This window comes from Macrotis lagotis, chromosome 1, assembly GCF_037893015.1.
Source record: "Macrotis lagotis isolate mMagLag1 chromosome 1, bilby.v1.9.chrom.fasta, whole genome shotgun sequence".
NCBI lineage: Eukaryota > Metazoa > Chordata > Mammalia > Peramelemorphia > Peramelidae > Macrotis > Macrotis lagotis.
Genome location: NC_133658.1, coordinates 51,832,270 through 51,847,385, shown reverse-complemented (window position 1 = coordinate 51,847,385; position 15,116 = coordinate 51,832,270). Strand labels below are relative to the sequence as shown.

Sequence of the window (15,116 nt, the reverse complement as noted above, 5' to 3'; positions counted from 1 at the left end):
ATCCTAAATAGCTTGTTTGTAAATTTGTTTGCTTATCACCTCCATTAGATTGCAAGTTCCTTGAGAAGAGGGTCTGTCTTTTGACTCTTTATATTCCCCCATCATTTATCACCATGTCTCATACATGTAGGTGCTTAATGTTTGTCAAATGACTGATACACATGTATAAAAACACAAACTTATAAATGCCTATATACACTTTACACAGTTACATACATAAATACAAATATGGGTATATACACACAAATACACATACATATTAAAATACATGGACATGATTCTGGTGTTATCCAAGGGTCCACTTTGTGACCTCAGGAATAGGAATGAACAACAAAAAAAGTTAATCAGGCAAGGGTTTGAGCTACATGTATATGTACATATAAATGTATGTACACGTATATACACCTATAGTATATAGGATTTCTCTCTAGAGAAATCTATCCATTATCTTTTCTTCATCCATCCATCCCCCATCCATCCCCATCTATCCCCCATCCATCCCTTATCCATTCATCCATCCATTTATCCATCCATCCCCCATCCATCCCTTATCCATCCATCCCCATCTATCCCCCATCCATCCCATCTCCCAACCATCCATCCCCCATCCATCCCTCCATCCATGCATCCATCCATCCCATCTCCCAACCATCCATCCCCCATCCATCCCTTATCCATCCATCCCCATCTATCCCCCATCCATCCCTCCATCCATGCATCCATCCATCCCATCTCCCAACCATCCATCCCCCATCCATCCCTTATCCATCCATCCCCATCTATCCCCCATCCATCCCTCCATCCATGCATCCATCCATCCCATCTCCCAACCATCCATCCCCCATCCATTCATCCATCCATCTATCCCCAATCCATCCCTTATCCATCCCCATCTATCCGTCATCCATCCCCCATCCATGCATCTATCCATCCCCCATCCATCCCTTATCCATCCATCCATCCATCCCCATCTATCCCCCATCTATCCCTCCATCCACTTCTATCCCTCATCCATCCCCCACCCCCCATCCATTCCTCTCCTAAGCTCGAGGATCCGGGCCGGGTTTCACTGGAGACTTAGGAAAGAAGAGCGCCACGGGGGCAGACCCGGGTTCAAGCCCGAGCTCCGGCAGCGGGAGGCAGGGCAGGCCCTTGGGCACGTGCCGCCTCCTGCTCTGTAAATGGGGCCGCGGTTGGCCCTGGCGTCTGGGGGCCTCGGGGTCCGGGCCGGGGGCCGCCTGCGCGGAGGGGCCTCGGGGCCCCGGGGGTCCGGGCCGGGGGCCGCCTGCGCGGAGGGGCCTCGGGGCCCCGGGGGTCCGGGCCGGGGGCCGCCTGCGCGGAGGGGCCTCGGGGCCTCGGGGGCCGGGCCGGGGGCCGCCTGCGCGGCGGGGCCCCGGGGGTCCGGGCCGGGGGCCGCCTGCGCGGAGGGGCCTCGGGGCCTCGGGGGCCGGGCCGGGGGCCGGGCCGGGGGCCGGGCCGGGGGCCGCCTGCGCCGGGGCCTCGGGGGCCGGACCCGGGCGCCCTCGGGCGCCCTCGCCCTCGCCCTCGCCCTCGCCCTCGCCTCAGGGCGGCCCCGCGGCCCTCCCCGGCCACGCCGCGCGTGACGTCACGCCCCCGCGCCCCGCCCCCGGGCGGCCGGGCTGCGCGCGCTTCTCCTCGGCGGCGGCGGCGGCGGCGGCAGGTGAGGCGGGTCTGCGCAGCCGCGGGCTGGGGCGGCCGCGGACAGGAAGGGGCCCGGAGCCGCGTGGGCTCGCGCCGGGCCGCGCTTCCTGTTCCGCCGGGCGGCCCCGGGGGTGGCGGGGGGGGGGGGGGCGTCTCTGCGCGTCCCGGGCCCTGGAGCCTGTGCCCTTGGGTCGAACCCCACCCCGTGGGGGCCGGCCGCCTGACCTTGAGCACGCACCTCTTGACCTCTCTGGGCTTCCGTAGTCAAATGAGCCGCCCGGAGCGGAGGATCCTGGGAGCCCCCTTCCCGCCTGGATACATTGTTGCCTTTTCTCTCCCTCGGAGTTCGGGGCGCGAGTCACCGGCGCTCCGCGGGCACCCGGGAGCGCATCCAGCCCTCACCTCTCTCTAGAGCTTCCTGCACACTTCTGCAGCGGGCTGCCCCGCGGCCCGGGCTCACCTTGTGCAAAGAGAAAGCAGAAATTGCCTCTCCTTGAGCCCACCTCTCTCCCTGCCCCCCCCCCACACACTTTCATGGAAGTGGCTCTCGTCCTTCCATCCCCCTCGTTTTGCTTTCCAAGAGCCATCCTACCTAGAGCTGGGGTTCTTAACTTAGGGCAGTTCTGAACTTGGACAAGGGGAAAATGACAAGAATGACTGAATCAAGCGCGAACTGGAAATACAAATAGCACAGTAAGACAGTTCTCATAGTTTAATGGGGAGACGACGCGTGGAAGGTTTCAGCCACAAGTCAGAAGTAGGGGGCCCATTGTCCTTAGGGAGCACCATCAAAACAGACGTGAAAATGCCTCTTCTCTAATGGTCAGCTGATTACTGAATGGGTTGAAAGCACCATCAGCCCAGGTCTTTGGTATCTTGAGCTTTTCCTTTCTTTTCATTAGCTGCAGCTTTATCACTTCCAGGAGCAATTTTTTTTTTATTTTTTTTTCATTTTTTGCAAGGCAATGGGGCTAAGTGGCTTGCCCAAGGCCACACAGCAAGGTAATTATTAAGTGTCTGAGGCTAGATTCGAACTCAGGTCCTCCTGACTCCAGGGTCAGTACTTTATCCACTGCATCACCTAACTGCCCCTAAACTATATCCTATCTAAACTGGCCTATGTTCTTTCCCATTTGCTTGGAATTTACTCCTTCCTTCCTTTAGCTTCTTAGGGTCCCTCATTTCCTTCATGATTCACATCATGGTTCCACCTCTTACAAGCAGGAAACCTTTTCTGACACCTGCTAGCTCTTAGTTCTCACTTTTAAACAACTGTGTACAGACTTGTGTGTTTACATGTTAGTATATAAACACCCTTACCCTCCTCCCAACACTTTCACTCCTGTTAAACTTCCCAGTAGAATCGAAGGTCTTTGAGACAAGAACTTTTTAGTTTTTGTCTTTATAACTTCTGTGTCTGGCATGGACGCCTTACATACAAGAAGAAGAATAAATGGAGCTTGTGATGTCATTGAGCCCAATCTCTTCATTTTATAGAAAAAAAAAACGGAGGCCCTGATTCTTTTGTCTAGTATTCTTTCTGTTGCTCCATGTTGACCTCATATTTTGAACTGTCTTATTCTTAAAGAGCTCCATAACATCCCACAAAATTCTATCACCTGGTTCCCTCATCTTTAATCATTAGAAAGTTTTTCCTGATGTCTAAGTTAAATATTCCTTTTAATAATTTAGGTTCATCTTTCTTCATTAATCCTTCACATGGAGATAGAACAGACTGAATCCAAGCTAATAATTCTGAATGTCCTTGCAAGTGCTCTCCAAGCAAAGAGAAGCCAAATACTACCTTAAGTTTAGATTTCATTTATTAGGTAGAGAAACAGACTCACTTCTGTTTAATGTTTTAACCAGCTACAGACTAGGTATTGAAATGAGTAGAGCTCTCAACCTGAAGTTCCAGGTCTCAGTGCCTCAGACACTTAACTAGTCGTGTGACTCTAGGTAAATCACTTGATCTCAGTCTGCCTCAGTTTCCTCAATTGTAGATTGGGGATGATAACAGTATCTACCTCACAGAGTTGTGAAAATCAAATAGGATATTTGTCAAGTGCTTAGCGCAGAGTAGGTGCTATATAAACATTAACTATGATTTTTATTATTATTGCTACTAGGAGCAATGCCAATATCTAAGCCCTGGTCTTCTGTCTACAAATACACTGTTATTTATACTGCACCGCTGCACGATTGGTGTGCATTAACTAGCGCCCCCCCCCCCCCTTCTTAGGTTAACTAACCCATAAAATCCTAGGGTAATGGAAAGAACATTAGTTTTGAAATCAGAGAATCTGGCTCTGCATCCTCCCATCTCTGGAAATCCCTTCCAGCACAATTTTGGATAACACCTCAGCTTCCTGATCCTAAGTCTCTTCATCTGTGAAATGAAGGAATTGTATTAAATGGTGTCTGAAGTCCTTTATAGGCTTAAATCCTGTGCACTCAACCCATAATTTCAGGTTGCTTCTCTGGAACTTCTCCATCACTCAAAATTTAATTTATTTTTCAGCAACTTTATAAATATGTTCTATAATGAGGGCTATATATCACACAATTTCCCTCAAAAGCAGATTGGAGGAGATTGAAAGAACATGGATGTTGAACTAACAGGGAGCACAGAGGCAACCTACCTAGTTCAGCTCTTTCATCTTACAAGTCAGGAAACTGAGGATCAAAAAAATCATTTCACTATGGTCAAATATGAAGAAAGTATGCGGTAGTGAATGGATTTATTAAATTAGTGGGCCTGAATTAAACTAAACATAAAGCTTCTTAAGTTGTCTGATCAATAGAAGCAGTAGTATTTTTACTTCCTTCAAGATGAGGTGTTTAGCAATGACTGGGCTTCAGATGTGTTTTTCTTCTTCATTTTCTTGATTTAAATGTAGTGGCCATTAAGTGTTGAATCTCATTCTTGCACCATTACTTTGTAAACAAGATGTAACTGAAGGGAAACCTTCTTGAGGTTAATTTTAAGAACTATTTGGTTGAAGGTTGGATGTGGTATCAGGCAAATCAAGTGTCTTAACATTCATTTAGAAACCATCCTTTTTGTGTTTGGAGGGTGGTATTATTAGCAAATAATATGTATTTATCTATTTTCATTGACGTATTCATGCGTCTCTAATTTATTCACTGCTATTGAGCCCTCCTGAGTAAAATTTTTATTCCTTGAGTAGAACATAAGCTCCCAGAGGCCAGGGACTGTTTTGTTGTTGTCTTTGTGATTCCAGTATCTAGCACATATAGGTTGTACCTAGTTAATAACTGTTTAATAACTGTTCATTGAATCAATTTTCTCTGAGGGAATTTAAAAAGGGTTTAAGCTAAAACAGGGTAGAATTCAACTTTCATAAGTTTTTTACTTAAGTAGGGATTTCTATACCTAGAAACACTTAGGAAGATGTTAGTCACCTGACTTTGTTGGTTTAGGTATTTACTGAGAAGAAACATGTCATTACTTTGTGTCAGGAAGAACTATGCCTGCATGTCTCTTTGATGCTGAGGAAAAATGTAGCTAGCTAAAGGGTTCGATGTTTCTGTTGTTTTTGTGTGTGTGTGTGTGTGTGTGTGTGTGTACATGTAGTATAGCATAAACTAAGGTAAAGAAAGAATAAATAGGCACTTGGATGCCACAGATCCTTTAAGGGGAAACATCAGCAATGTCAATGATGTAAGTCTGTATGGAAAGGTATAGAAGGTATAGAAGCATCAAAGGCTGGGGGATTATGCTCCCCAGTAGCAGGCTGGCTTCCCTGGAAGGCAAGCAACTCAACTGAATAGAGGGTGAACTTTTAAGGAGTACAGAGGAAGATGTAGGGAAACTTATAGGTATGTGGGAGGGCAGGTAACTCAGAGAGAAGAGCAAGGTAATGTTGATAAAGGGCAGTTGTTCAAGGACTTAATCTTTTCTGATTAGGGCAGGGATCCATTGTTTTGTTGATAAGGTTTAGGGGAGGAACCAGGTACTTTTTTTTCTTTTGAAAATTTTTTTATTTATTTAAAGCAATGGGGTTAATTGACTTGCCCAAAGTCATACAGCTAGGCAATTACTAAATATCTGAGGTCAAATTTGAACTCAGGTCCTTCTGACTCCAGGGTCAGTGCTCTATCCACTGCACCACCTAGCTACCCCTGGGATCAGGTACTTTTTACTAAAAGTTTATTGACCTCATCTCAAAAACTTGAACTCTCTTTAGACCATTTTCGAAGGGCAGCTGGGTGGCACAGTGGATAGAGCACTGTCCTTGGAGTCAGGAGGATGGGAATTCAAATCTGGCCTCAGACAGTTGACACTTACTAGCTATGTGACCTTGGGCAAGTCACTTAACCCTGATTGCTTTGCATACAGGGCCATCTCTTGTCATCTTGACTCATATCTAGCCACTGGATCCAGATGAGTCGGGAGGAGAAAGTAAGGCTCGTGACTTAGTACAACCCCCTCATTCAAATCCAATTCATATACATATCATATCATCACCTCCCCTGATGTTTTGGTCTTCTTTGAGAATGAAGGACAAACATCATCAATTTGATCAATAGGATGAGAGTAGGAGAAGATACGTGATCAGAACACAGGGAACAGATTAATTATAAAACATATTTCTCTGCCCAATATTTCTTCTACTTCATCCTCACAAATATGTTGTTTGTAGGACCTATCTTAGCCTCAGTTTCTTTCCTTTAAAATTGGGATAATAGCAGTCAGGACCTTACTCACAGTGTTGTTCCTGTGATCAGATGAGATAGAGTATAATGCATCTTTCTCACCTGTATAAATGGATGCTGTTATTATTTATTTTCCTGAGATTCTTTGAAACTGTTTGAGAACTCCTAATTCTATGGAATGAGGTTTCTTCTCTGAGGGAACTCAGACTGGTTTGAATAGTTGATCCATCCAAATAAAGAAAGATAATAAAGTAAAAATAGAATTTGCTTTCCTTCACATGTGAAGATGATGTTACTAAACACCTACTCTTTCACACAATCCCTTTATTGACCAAATGTTCACATTTGTTAGAACAACTGTTCCAGCAACGGGACTTACATCCTTGAAGTGAGAAAAACGAACTCCACACGTAGGAGTTCAAAGACTACAGTTTGAAGTTAATTCTTTGATGTGTCTGTGATCTCGCTGATGCTGGTACTCCCACCAACCGTGCAGATTACAACACATCCTTGCCTTCTCTTCACGTCCATCTCTGCCCCTTGTTCTCCTGTAAATCCTCCCCAGGGAGTCCATCAACATGCTCTGGGAACACAAACTGTCCGTTGACTATCCCTCACTCTCTATGTGAAGAGTTCACCTTTTATGGTGTATATATCTCTGTGGTGATAACTTTTTTATTCTTGCGTGTAATTTTTAGTAATATGTTGCAGCCCACTGTGCCTTAGTCCATTGCTCCTTAGATGACTCCCAATTTTAATTCTTTGAAGAGCATAGTATTCCATGTTCCTTAGCCATGGAACATCACCAGAAGAATATTGATTTGAAAGATGAACCTTTATTTCAAGGAGAATTAGTCTTTAAAAGCATGTAAAACCTGTACTTTTCTTTTTACTTTTGAGTCCACTTTATTTATCCATTTGCAGTGGCTATCTGAGATATGTATTCTGATGGATCAACTTTATTAGTTGTTGATCCAATACCTTATCATGGTCTAAAATTAGGCAGTCATTATCCACTTGTTTTTTATTGTATGAATAGTTAATTCAAATGTTGTTTTAGCAATTATGTACAATAGTTAGAAAGTTCTGTTGTGGAATTTGCTGTAAATAGTACAATATCATTAATATAGGAGCATTTCTATCAATTAGTTATTGTAAAGATGTGATTAGCTATAGAATACTATTTGTGAAAGTTTACCTGTTCACTTATAATATACTTTCATCAAGGATTCCTTCTACATTTGTATAAATTATTCTCATAAAGATTTTACAGAGATGGGAAAGTAGTTGTATGAGCTGGTATTCACTGTTATTTTCTCACTTGCCTTTTTGGATAGAAATAAGGACTGTTTTTCCCCATGAAATTTGATTTGATAGATAATCTTGGGAATTGAACTCTCAAAATCCTCAAAATTATGTAGCCTTCTCCATAGATTTCCTCAGTGTATACTTAGTTTAGTCCACCTGCTCTTTCTGCCTTTGTTTTCTTTCATTTCTGCATCTTCATGTAACACATCTGGGACTATGATCCTAGAGTCCAAATCTGGTATTCCTTGGCTTCTTTCCAGCTTCATCTTTAAATGCCCTCAGATTGATACGACTTAGTTGGATATCTTGCCAAGTTTTCTTTAAATTTTTTTTCGCTGCTTGCTGTTTTATAAGATTATATTGCTCATAATCTTCCACCATCTTCCGCAAGTTCTTACAAATGAGTTTATAATAGAAACTGATGTTTCTCTTGGCTGCCATATCTCTCTGCATAGCAAGTTCAGGTATTTGCTGGCCAAGGCATTTACTAGGTACTTCTGGTAGTCTTATTGTGACAACTGAGCTAAATTTCCTTAGGAAATAGGATTCCATGTACACAATATTTTTTCATTCCACATCCATCAATTTATTATTTAAATAGATCAGATTAATATTGCCTCAATTGTACTCCATATCAAATCATTTTATCTTTTTTTGGTATTGATTTTAGTCAAGTAAATATTTATTAAGTGTCTACTGTGTACCAGGTTCAGTACTAAGTGCTGGAGAACCAAATTGGAGAAAAGAAGGGCAGTCCCTGACTTCACAGAGCTTACAGTCTAATGGGGAGAATGATATACAAAAGTGATGATGATGATGTTTATCCTTCGTTCTTGAAGAAGACCATGACATCAGGGAGGTGAAACCATGACAAGCACATGAACTGGATTTGAGTGAGGGGTGCTGTGCTAAGTCACCAACCTCAGTTTCTCCTTGGGAGCCAACTGGGTTCAGTGGCCAGGTATTTACCAGGGCATCTGGAGATGGCCATGGATGTGAGGCAGTTAGGGTTAAATTGACTTGCTGTAGTAACACTGCTAGAGGCTGAATTTGAACTCAGGTCCTCCTGACTTCAGTGTTGGCACTCTACCCACTGTGCCATCTTAGCTGCCCCCCAAAGGGTCATTGCATCTCATTTCCTCCCCAAGGTTGCAAGGAGATGACAATTTCTAGGTACAAACAGGTAGGGAGATGAGTTATATGAGATGAATATCAGCTGCAGACTGAGTGACACTTACTTCTACCCCTAGCACTGTTGACAAGCAAATCTGGGAACAATGTGTGACTGAGTTAGCCTACCTTTCAACAGTTGTTTGTCTTTTCATTCTCAAAGACCATGACATCAGGGAGGTGATGCTATAACATACACATAAATTAGATTTGAGTGGTGGGATTGTTGTTCAAAGTCACCAAAAAAGTAAGGTGAAAAGGTTGGGAGAAGGTACCTGACCTAGGAGGCATGGAGGAGAAGTCAGTTGACTAATTGCCTTTCCTACAGGGTCATTTTCAATCATATCTGACCACTTGACCCAGATAGCTCTGGAGACTTAGCACAGCACCCCCACATTCAAATCCAATTCATGTGCTTGTCAGGGCATCACTTCCCTTATGTCATGGTCTTCTTCAAAAATGAAGAACAAACAAGAATAAAAAGGCCCACAGTCAGATGAGAAATGAGATGTTTGAGCTGAACTCTCTCCTTAATTGGCTCCATGCTCCAATCAAAGAGGCAGAAAATGGTGATAAGACAGAGTACCAAGACTCTTAGGATTTTGTAGGGTGACATTTTCCAAATTACTGAACTGCCTGCAGCATAATGGAAGCGTCCCCCAGAGAAGACCTAAGGTAGTCAGATAAAAAAAGATAAAAAAATTTTCATCTTTTAGTAACTTTGCAAAGCTGATCTGTAATAACTCCTATATTAGTAACAAGTTGATTACTATCTGCTAGAACATAATTTTATTTTTTGTGGTAGTCTTTCATGGGTTGACTCAGAAAAAAAAATTGATCATCCAATTGTCTTAACTACAGGCTGTTAGCCTCTGTGTAGTTAACCAGGCTAGGTTCTTGAAAAACTGATGTAACCTATGCCTGGGCCAACATATTAGAACCTGCCAAATATTGTGTTTCATTGGTGTAGCTTTTGAGAAGCCAGGTCATCACCATAATGAGGCATTGAACAAGGATTTTATGAAGTTATTTGTATCACTATGCAAATGTAGCCACTGATTTGTTTCTTGGGTTTGGTTCTGCCCAGCAAAGAATTGCAACTCAGGCTCAGGAATGCAGGTTTTGGAAAGAAAATAGAGATTTATTAAAGGAAGTTATATAAAGAAGGGATAGAAAAGTTAAAAAGAATTTAAAGAGGGAGCGGCTAGGTTGCCCAGTGGATAGAGCATCAGTCCAGGAGTCAGGAGTACTTGAGTTCAAATCCGGTCTCAGACACTTGTGTGGCCTTGGGCAAGCCACTCCCCACTGCCTTGCAAAAAAAAAAATAGAGTTTAAAGAGAAGACACAAGGATTGCTGATTGAATTGGCCAGGCCAGGTGGCCAGGGTTCAGCAGGATAGTAGAAGGTAAAAAGAGTTGAGCCCCTCCCTCCTTCTCCTTAAATTTTCTCCTAGAGTCCATGGGACGGGTGGTGACCTGGGAATGACTCAAGCCCCTCATTGAAGATTTTGCCTTTTGGGGAGGGTTGCTCTTTTTGGGTGTTCTTCTAGGGCCTGGGCTCCCTGGCTGCCCCACCAAAAAAACTGTCTAGTCCCCTAGGCAATCCAAATAAGGTTGAACATCAGGCAGATAATAGATCTACTTTTGTTTTTCCTTTGAGGGAATGATAATTAATAACCAATGATTTGGGCAAATCCAGCATTGCCCCTTTTTCTAAAGTCCTCATTTCAAAGCTCAAATCTGAAGTTTGAATTAACTTTCTTCTCAATTGTGATCATACCCTTACCAACCTTAGAAGAAATTTAATCTAAACTGGGAAAGCCCATTGTGCTCTATAATAGGGTGGGTGGGGATGTATTCTTTAATTAAGTAGCCCCAAAATGGACAATTTAGAAATAAAAAACAATCAAAGTTTCATTTACCCCCACCCCTTCTTGTAAAATTCATTCTCTCTGTTGTTAACTAATTGGAATTGATTGTCATCCCTCAGGAACACCTACTCTTTTTTTTTTTTTTTTTTTTTAGGTTTTTGCAAGGCAAACAGGGTTAAGTGGCTTGTCCAAGGCCACACAGCTAGGTAATTATTAAGTATCTGAGACCAGATTTGAACCCAGGTACTCCTGACTCCAGGGCCGGTGCTTTATCCACTGCGCCACCTAGTTGCCCCTGGAACACCTACTCTTCCCAGGGCATATAAGCCGTGAACTTACCTTATGAGAGGTTATTGGCATTCGGGAATGTCACTGACTTTTATTAATAAAATTCTAGCATTATTAGTAAAATGGTTACCCAAAAGTTATGTCTCTTAAACTTTTTAAACATCTCTGTGTGAATCATTAGTTTTTTAAATCATGGATTTCAATGAATAATTCATGTAATTTCTGGAACTTGAGATAGTTAGAAATCTCAAGTTCATAACAAAGGGCATCAGGAATAATTCACCTTCTATAAAGAACCCTTCTTCCATTTAGAATTTAATGTGAAAGCTGAACTCATTGTGCTTCCCTCCAAGTCCTCCCTTCCTTCTTCCTAACTTTCCTGCTATGCCAATGCACATCCATCCTTCTAGTCCCTCAGGCTAAAATAGTCTAATCTCTCTCACTTTCCATATCTAGTCTGTCATTCCTACCTTCATGTTGTCTCTCATCCCCTTCTCTCCTCTGACATTGCCACCACCCTAGTGAAGGCCATATCACCTCATACCTGAAGTCATACAGTAACCGTATGGTTTTCTGCCATCATCTTCTCCATAAACAGACATGTCAGGTTGACTTTCCTAGAGTGCATATCTGACCATATCATCCACTCTATACAGTAAACTTCAGTGACTCACTGTTCCTCCAGGATCAAATATAAAATTCTCTATTTTACTGCATAATCTTTGACAAGCCTGGTCCCTTTGTACCTTTTCATCACAGTTTCCCATGTACCCTTTAATCTAGACATTCTACTCTCCTTGCTGTGCTTCCTCCATGATAATATATTTCCCCATGATTGGAAGGCTCTCCATTTTTCTTCTCCATTTCTTTGCTTCTCTAGATTTCCTTCAAACCTCAGCTAACATCTCACCTTCTGCAAGAAAACTTTCCTAATCACCCCCAGTGCTCATGTCTCCCCTACGAGATTGTCTCCAGTTTATGTAGTATATGTCTAGCTTGTCCATGGCTGTTTACATATTATCTTTCCCATTAGATTCAACTCCTAGAGAGCTGAGTCAGGTTTTTGCCTTTCTTTGTATTTTCCACATTAAGCACAGAAGCTGGTAATAAATGCTTATTCACTGTCTGGGATATCCTCCATTACAGTGGCACACATCTTTAGTGAGCATAACTCCTGCTGTATGCTTTACTTGATATTAATAAACTGATGGTCACTGAATAGTTATTATTTCTTTTATTTTTCAAGGAATCTTATATAATTTTAAAACATAAACAAAAGATTCCTTTGTATACAAAATATCACCAAAATATTTAAGATTATATTTTACTGTATAGTCAAATTGAATTTTTTTGAATTTTGTTTCCTCATTGCATTTCCTTTTCTTCTCTTATTGCCAAAGCTAATATTTAATTGAATTTTCTTGTAACAAAAAAATACGCACAGTAGGATCTTGTATTCTCTGAAAACTGCCCTATTTTCTCATATTTTCCATCAAGGAATTCTCTCTGTGTGTAGATCATTCTTCCTTACAGATGAGAAATTAGGCAAATGGACTGGGAGTTATGAATTTTCAATTCACCTTTTGCAGGGGAGATAAACTATGATTCTTTCCCCAATCTTTTGGTGTGATGGCTTATAAAATGATCTCTCATTATCTCTAAGACTGTGTTGCATCTAGCATGTATTCCTTCTAAGAGATCGTGTTCTAATCTGCCCAGGCTTTTTGATTGTCATTGTAAGTTTGATTTCAAACTCCTTTTGTCAGACATACATGCTAAGGGTAAAAGTTGGTGGTTTCACTTTCATTAATGATTATGAAGATAGATTATTAAATTTGTTCCATTTTCCACTGATTTATTGATTTATTTTTATCAAAAGTGAGTAAGTTTTCATTTATATTTCTAAAATGAGTGACTGGAAATTCCTGTTTCATAAATTCTTCTATTGATTAGCTTAGGGAACCCAGGAGTAGGGGAGGCCCCACCAAAGTACCTCCTGGTAATTGATACAGCATTTGAGAAAGATGTTTCTCTTGAGGGAAAACGGCTCTCTTTCTAATCTCATTAGAAGCCCCTCTAGGTACACATATACCTTATCAGATTTTCTAAGACTCCTTCCCCCCCTTTCCTGGTATCCTTTCTCCTCTTTCTCATCTTGCCCCTTCCCATCCAATGTTAGGGGTTGTACTATTCTTAATTGGACAAGCCAGAGGTGACATTTCAGATCACCCCACCCCATGTACACTACCCATCCTTCAGGGGACTGGCCCTTCCATGCCAATGTGATTCTCACTTGGAGAAATAGTATTAAATATATTTGTTTACCTAATTCTGTTTTGCTCTTAAGACTAAAACCTATGGTAACTTTTGTCCTTGATTAGGACAAACTCTGGAAAGTTAGTATATATTTATTTCCAAAAAGCCAAACTCAAGTAGGACCTCTTCTCATTTGGGAGAGATCCATCTTTAACACTTTTGGGTTTTATCTGTGAATGCTTTGGGGAAGATATAGCTCATTTGGGTATCACACCTATAAAATTCACTTGTTTTCCTTTTCCCTGCTTTACACTATTTGTTGAGGTGATACTACTCCTAATTTCCCACCATCCTTTCTCTTTAGTGTTTTGTAAATAAATTTGCATTCCAACCTGTTTGCTCTTGGATATCATGCCATTCTGGAAGCAATTAACAGATTTGGTGGCTGAGGCAGTTTTGGGACTCTTGATTTCTTATGGCAGTTGCTTTAATTAGCTAAATGTAGGCAGGGAGTGATGATAAACAAGGTCTTTGCCCTTTTTTTGTTTCCCTTTTTCCAACATTATGTTTGAATTGGTCAGGTAAAAGTTGCATTTGAATACAATATGTTTTCTCATATTTATCCTTGATGCTTCTTTTGCCCTTGCTCTATTATTTCATGATAGTCTGACGACACACAGAAAAGTAGCCAATCTCTTCTAGTTTTACACCTTTTAAAGATATAGTTAATTTTGTTATATTTGTTATATTTGATGCCCAGTTGCCTTCCAACTCTTTTTAGGAAAGTATACAGTATTCCATCCTTTATCCCTGTGCTTTTGCATCAGCTAACCCTTTACCTGGAGTAATTCCTCTTCTCATCTCTGGGATTCTTGGCATCTCTGATTCCTTTAGAAATTCAGTTTGCATTCTTCTTTCTACAATAAAACTACAAATTTCTACAATGAATCTTCTCCTACTTCCACTGAAACACCATACGACCTTGTATTCATTTTGTATTTATTCTAAAGATACTTATATAGATTCCTGGATGATGGCTGTAGATTTTCTCTCCTCTCTTAGAATGTATCCCTCATGATATGGTGTCCTTCCTTTTCGTTCATATCATTACATAGCCGTTATCGATAAGTTTGATAGTAAACACTTAATAAATTGATTTATTGATTGGATAGTTGGGACATTTAATAAAAATACATTGACTGATTTTGCATAGGATCACAGAGTCATAGATTTCTACCTGGAGGGGATCCCATTGGCCAGGAAATTCAGTCCTTTTACAGATGGGGAAACTATGTCCAAGATCTTATAAATCAGGGTCAGGAAACCTCCATCCTGTGAACCATGTTGGTCTGGAGCTGCAAAGGCACCTTAGGCAGGACTGGAAATTCAATAAATCTAAGAGTTTTTAGGAGTGAATTAATTAAATATTTGACCAAATATAGTGCTTAAATGATATTATAAGTATCTAAATGACCCTTGGCAGAAAAAAGATTCCCTACCCCCTGATATAAATAATAAAGATTAGAGGTCATTTGGACCCAGATTCTCTGAAGGTCAGCATTCTTTCTACTGTACCACAGAAATATATCCATCTCTGACCTCTGTCATTTCTTAAATCTGAAACATATTTTCCTCTTGTTATTTTAATGATACTATATATATATATATATATATATATATATATATATATATATATTTCCTACTAAGCAGTGAAATCACTAGACTAAGCAAACATTCCACTTACTTTCCCAAAGATTCCCTACCTTGTAATAAAGAAAAGCAGTTAAGCAAAAATGACTAACAATGTAACCATATCTGATAGTAAGCAAAGTTTTGTAGACATAATTCCCTACCTTTTTACTGAAAAAAGTATATTTCCTGC

At 41.4% G+C, this 15,116-nt stretch overlaps 1 protein-coding gene across 1 annotated transcript in view; it reads left to right on the top strand.

Moving 5' to 3' along the window:
• Positions 1–1,645: 1,645 nt before the first annotated feature.
• The window catches only part of ACSF3 (acyl-CoA synthetase family member 3), a 233,613-nt gene continuing 220,142 nt past the window's right edge, over positions 1,646–15,116 (top strand). The window contains exon 1 of the mRNA XM_074201051.1: positions 1,646–1,681. The gene's annotated coding sequence lies outside the window, so the exon portion shown is untranslated. The remainder of the gene's footprint in view (positions 1,682–15,116) is intronic.